This window comes from Cupressus sempervirens, chromosome 8 (assembly GCF_028749045.1).
Source record: "Cupressus sempervirens isolate cs-2001-9-10 chromosome 8, ASM2874904v1, whole genome shotgun sequence".
In the NCBI taxonomy this organism is placed as follows: Eukaryota; Viridiplantae; Streptophyta; class Pinopsida; order Cupressales; family Cupressaceae; genus Cupressus; species Cupressus sempervirens.
The window spans coordinates 31,373,042-31,379,641 of NC_143125.1; the positions used below are offsets into that span (position 1 = coordinate 31,373,042).

The following is a 6,600-nucleotide window of genomic DNA, read 5'->3' on the forward strand; positions in this document are numbered from 1 at the left end:
CACGTGAATCAAACAACTTCTCAACATCAAGGTCTTCCACATACCAGTCAAACGAAACTGATCTCTCTAACCTTGTTGATATGGACTATGGTAAAGTGTATGATATGTAAGTGTATGATGGAATAGAGAAAATCTAGAGAACCACTATAACTTATAATATAGAGGGATGGTGATAGTAGTTAGTTGGAGGTCGGTTTCGACATTCCATCCATCCCTTTTTGGGTACATGATGATAATTTTATTTGGTGGTTGTTATTGAGCAACATAATAGTTCTATTCACATTATATATCAAGCAAATAAATGGCTTGACATTACTTAAACTTTTCATGCTATCCATTTCTTTATATAATCAAAAGGCTTGAAATGTGGCAAAACGTTCACCGTTAAATGGGGACAATCCCTGTGGAAATTAACTGAACTTAGTTGAATTGTGCAATAATAAGTCATGTTATGTGTACCCCATATGTTCAAAACATGAAAATAAGTCTTTTTATCATATGTTTTATCTTTTGGTGGGCCTTGTTAGCCATGGATTGCCTTCATACAATGTACATGACTTGTCTCAATCATATAACTAATTATATATTCTTCATATTAGTTACTGTTGGTGTTTTTCAGGCATTCTATAAAATAGTTCACATGCCTTGCATGTGATATGACATTTTGCATGCATCCTGCACTCTCTCTCATCCGGTTGATGATGGATTATGGAGAGTGATCTGAAACCATGATGCTAAAAAACACACAATCAAATCCAAAATGAACTTGCACTACAAATGGATTGTGGAAGTTTGATATTGGTAATTTTGCATGCATGTCTATTAGGACAATCACAACTTAAACATATATTTGTCCTGGTACACATGCATGCAAAATTAACAATATCAGACTTCCACAATCCATTTGTAGTGCAAGTTCATTTTGGATTTGATTGTGTCTTTTTTTTAGAATCATGGTTTTAGATTACTTTGCGTAATCCATCATCAGCCGGATGAGAGAGAGTGTAGGATGCATGCAAAATGTCATATCATACGCAAGGCATGTGAATTGTTTTATAGAATGCTTGAAAAAAAACTTACACCTAGCTATTGGTCGAAATTTTCACCTTCATTGGTCAAAATTTCCACCAATGCCTAGATTTTTTTCCACCTTTGTTGGTGGAAATTTCTACCTTCATTGGTCAAAATTAGAAATTTCCACCAACGCCTGGATTTTTTTCTACCTTTGTTGGTGGAAATTTCTACCTTCATTGGTCAAAATTTCCACCAATGCCCGGAATTTTTCCTACCTTTGTTGGTTGAAATTTCTACCTTCATTGGTCGAAATTTCCATCGATGCCTGAATTTTTTCCTACGTTTGTTGGTCAAAATTTCTACCTTAATTAGTCAAAATTTTCTACCTTCATTGGTTGAAATTTCCACCAAGGCCTGAATTTTGTACTAGCTTTGTTGGTCAAAATTTCTACCTTCATTGGTTGAAACTTTCTACCTTCATTGGTCGAAATTTCGACAATTTCGACCAATTCCTGATTGAACTTGAACAATGGCTATGGAAGGTTTTCGACCAATGGATTAGTCAAAATTTTGACCAACCAATATGTTGGTCAAAATTTCGACAAGAAATTTTTTAACCAATGGGTTGGTTGAATTTGGTCAAAATTTGGTCGAAAAATGGGTTGAAAATTCGACCAAAAAAGGTCGAAAAATGAACCCAAATGTACTAGTGGAGGGTTCAAACTTGTGAGGCAACCTAGTGAGCTACCAACTAGGGAAGGTCACCACATAGACGATTTAGGGAGCCAATACGGGCCTACTTGTGCTTGAGACCTCTTCAACTTAGAGCCAAGGACTGAGGGCCATCCATGTTGTCAAAATCACCCGTGACACGATCCTGACCTCATCCCTTATGATGTCGGAGCCTTGCACTGAACAAGACTTGATCCTTAGTAGGCTCTTTGTGAGCCATTCAACTTCACTAGTAGACCAAGGGCCAATCGACAACCACTGCTTATTAGAAAACTAACACTTATTTATTAATACCAATAGACATTCTACAATGGCAGAATGAGGGAGTGAGATGGTGTGAGCGTATTAATGTTAACTTTTATTCTTCTAGGTTAAATTTGACAACCATCTACATGTCAAAAGGTTAAATCTTATCATAAATAGAATATAATTTTAAAAATAATTTAATAAATATCACATTAAATATCCATTTAAATTATAATATTTGGAGATATAAATATCATTTTTTAAGAAATTAAAATAAAAAACTTACTTAGTAAAAAACTAAATAACTAGAAATAAAAGAAATATAAATATTTTTAGATGTAGTAAATTAAATTATAATGATTTTGTAGTGGATATCTATCAGCATTTCATTAGATAGATTTATTTAAGATATCTATACTAGTTCCTCATCTTGTACATTTTATTTGCAACTAATATAATGTAAATTGTGTGAGCTCCACCAATTAATGCTTACAATATTAAGCACCAACTGCTAAATAATAGCATTTATAATCTCTCAAAGGTCTGATAATCTCCGTAGGATTGAATTTCTATAATTTCTATTAAAGCCAGTTTAGAAACCCTAACTGGTGAAGAGCTTCCCCAGGTGAAGAGGTATGCTCGGTTTGCATAGGGTTTATGCTTCCTCTGTGTGCACTATTCAATCAGCATAGATTAAATTTCGTAAAATATATATTCCTGTCTATACGTCTGATATGCGAGCAATTATTTTTAAGAAAGCACAACTTTATGATAATGGGGTTAGTGATTTCCCGTTCCGCTTCATGCTTGTGACAGTCTCTAGGATGTAATCCCATCCGATCCTCAATAATCGAGAGTAGGGCGTTCCACGCACTCTGCACATAAATATTACGACTTGTATGTAAAATTCTCTGAGGACACACACAAGGTTTAATGGGGGTTCTTTACCTGAGCTCTTCTGCAAAGCCGAACAGTCAAGGAAACACATGCACACGGTATGTGGCAACTTCCGATGTTAGTAGAGGGAGCATTAACGCAATATAATGCTTCACAGATGGAGGGCTATTTATTCACAAGTACTTATTTACCCTCTAAGAGGAAGCTGCAGGCCTCTCTTCACAGTAACTCAAGAAGTCACAAAAAGAGAAGACCCATATACGCTGATGAAAGAAGATGGTATTCAGGTATGTTCGGACATGTGGGTTCAAGCTTTTAGGAACCATACGAAACCGATTACCAATGTTTCTAATTTATTACGGAAATTTGAGTTGTGGGTACTTGCTTATCAGAAAGTTTATGCTGATGAAACTGGCATGCCTTGTGCTAAGAATGCAATTCACTGGAATGCCTTAGAAAATTTGTTATCACTCAGGAACGCTGTATTAGAATCTAAATTCAAATGGGATTCAAGGACCGATTTATATATCAGGTCCCCCAAGGATAAGACTAGATCTGAGCAGCACTTGTCTAAGACCAAACTTAGACAACTCATGACATCTGAACAGCCGAGTCCTTTTCAAGATAGGATTGTGCAGGAGGTCTTATTTATGATCCTGGAGCCTATATTTGAGCCTAGGTTCAGTCAAAAAACATATGCGTTTAGGCCTGGAAGGAATGCCCATACCGTGCTTAGAGTCATAAGGAGTAAATTTGGTGGATATGCTTGGTTTTTGAAAGGTGATTTGAGCACCATATTCGATGGGCTTGATGTTAAGATAGTAATGCGTTGTCTTTCAAGGGTTGTCAAAGATAAGAGCGTGAATGGGCTGATCAGGTCCGCTCTTATAAAGCCTGCTATGCTTATGTCAAGCGACGAAGGAAAGAAAAAGAAAAAGAAAAAGAAGGGGAAATTTCCGAGGAAGAGATTTTTAGCCGAGGATGAGCCAAGGCCTGATCCTCACTGGCTAGAGACCTTCTTTGGGTTTGCGCCAGAAGAGGCAGCTAGGGTTCCATCGTGGGGTCACTGTGGAGTGTTGAGCCCCCTTCTCATGAATATATGTCTTAACGAGTTAGATCAGTGGATGGAAGAGAAGATTGCTGAGTTTTATAGACCTTCAAGTACTGATGTTATATGGAAGAACTCCATCGATGCAGGAAGCTACAATCCTGCCTGGCCAGAGTTCGTTCCAACCAGCAGTAGGGAGAAAACTAGGAAGATGGACTATATTCGTTATGGTGGGCATATCTTGATTGGAGTGAGAGGTCCTCGTAGAGGTGCTGGTTATATTCGGAAAAAAGTAATAGAATTTTGTGAAGAGAAGTATGCCCTGAACCTGGATAAAGATGGCTTTCCAATAGAACACATAAGTAGGGGGATTGTGTTTCTAGACCATTTAATCTGTCGGCGCGTAATATATCCTACCCTGAGATACACTGGAACTGGTGGGGAGATTGTCAGTAAAAAAGGTGTAGGTACTCTGCTTTCTGTTACTGCCAGCATGGAGCAGTGTATTCGTCAATTTCGAAAGCTAAGATTTGTGAAGGGTGATAGGGATCCTGATCCACAGCCTTGTTATCGAATGATTCACGCAACTCAAGGACACAATAACTCACAAATGAATAAGTTTCTTGAAACAATGGCAGAGTGGTACAGATATGCAGACAATCGAAAGAAAGTAACTAGATTTTGCTCCTATATTGTTCGGGGGTCTCTTGCAAAGCTATATGCTGCCAAGTATAAGCTTCGCTCTCGAGCCAAAGTTTTTAAGATTGCCTCCCGCAATCTCAGTTATCCCTTGAAAAGGAGAGAAGGGCATGTGCCAGACTACAATGATCTTTTAAGAATGGGGCTTGTAGATGCCATCACTGGCATTGAATTTTCTAATAGTGCTTTAATACCCACAACTGACTATACTCCCTTTCCTACAAACTGGATACCAGACCATGAGAAAGTTTTGCATGAATATATAAATGTACTAACTCCCAAAACATTTCGAGAACAACGAGCTTTACTGAAGCAAAAAGGACTCATTACACCACAGGATTACATGTCAGTTATGGTATGGAACTTCAAAATGTATGGTGTATTTGTTGATGGCTTGCCTATTTCAGAAAATCAGTTCAAACAGCATGGAGAGGTAGCCGAATCTGGAGACAAAGGTGAATAAGATAAGACAGCACCATAAAGAGGCCAAGGCAAATGTTAAATATGATTCCTTTTGTCCAGTCAAAGGCCATAATCTTGAAGTAATAGAAAAGCGAATCTCATCTTTCAGTTCAAGATTATCACCAAAATTAAAGTTATGGTCTGTAGCCAGAGTTTTCAGCACATATAGAATACAATGATTTGCATATAGTGATTTTCTATCTCCTAATCTAAAATGTGTAAAATGTGTATAACCAGTCTAATGCATTTGATGGGAACAACCAATATAATAATACAATGAATGAATTCTCTGTACTGGCTTGAAAACCCACTAAGAATCTTGCATGTGTTCCCTCTGAGATGTAATATGTGTAAACAACATGCACAGATGGAAACTCTAGGTTTACTTTGTTTAATTTATGCGTAAAACTAGAGCTTGCTGTAATGCTAATAATAATGCTCATGTTTTTGAAATCAGGACATGTCTTTGTTGGTGATTTCACCGCACACCAGGCATTGCAGCTCAGAGGCTTGTGTATTAGGGTAGGAAGCAACTATGGGGGACCTTAAGCAGCATAGTTGTAGGTCTGTATTAAATAAGTGATGCATTTTAAACTGACGTTGATCATACCCATATGTTAATGAAGGCATTTGATTGCTGCCAACTTATTTTTATCTCCCAAATTGGGTACTTTCTCAGTCAGACTGCTATGAAATTTATTCTACTTGCTTTAAGTTAAATTTCAGTTCAGTGCCCACAGTGATTGAAACTGCTGTAAATACTGACCTAAGGTGATGATTCGGCTTATATGGGGCATGCAAATTTGTAGAAGCAGCAAGATTGTATCTAGATCTGCTCTTCCAATATTTATTTTCTATTCAAGGTCACTACTTCTGGACTCAATATTATGTTCTGAATACATGTTAAATCTTGTACTGCTTGAGATTAATTACACTGGGACTAGATTTCTGAAAGAAACCATACATTATTTTATTCCCTTAGGTAAAAATATTGAACTTTTGCATTACAAAGGCCAGTTAGATGAAAAAGCGAATAACTTACCTGAGATGTGTCTGAAGTACAGAAAGATTCAGTCAAGGAAAATTGGATATAGTTGGGTTAGCCTTGCATTTAAACATAAAGACTTTTAAGACACCTAGAGACAGGTGCTTCTTCATCTGCAAGTTTTCTTGCTCACCTACACTGATCCATGTGCGAGTATTTAAAAGCACACCAATACTGGAAACCAGTAAGTAATATTCTGTACAACTGATATTAAACAATTGGACAAAATACCACCTTTATGGGCCCAAAATCTCTCTCTATCCCCCAGGCGTGGGAAGGTGTATAGTTGATAAGGGATCTGAAACGTACAAAGCTTGCAACACATATCCAACAAACTTGCTTAAAAGGATCGAGTCTGAAGAGACCCACAGACTCTTCATATCAGATATGTGGATCTTCAAAGGAAACACTCTGGTTATTTTGGAAGAACTCTAGGTATTCTATTGTCAGTCTAGGA

At 37.2% G+C, this 6,600-nt stretch overlaps 1 pseudogene across 1 annotated transcript; it reads left to right on the forward strand.

Moving 5' to 3' along the window:
• The first annotated feature begins 2,523 nt into the window (after nt 1-2,523).
• LOC149541436 (nuclear intron maturase 2, mitochondrial pseudogene) lies at nt 2,524-5,981 on the forward strand (annotated as a pseudogene). Its single transcript, XR_016355330.1, has 2 exons — nt 2,524-5,237; nt 5,556-5,981. The product of XR_016355330.1 is annotated as a nuclear intron maturase 2, mitochondrial pseudogene (transcript).
• The last annotated feature ends 619 nt before the right edge of the window (nt 5,982-6,600 follow it).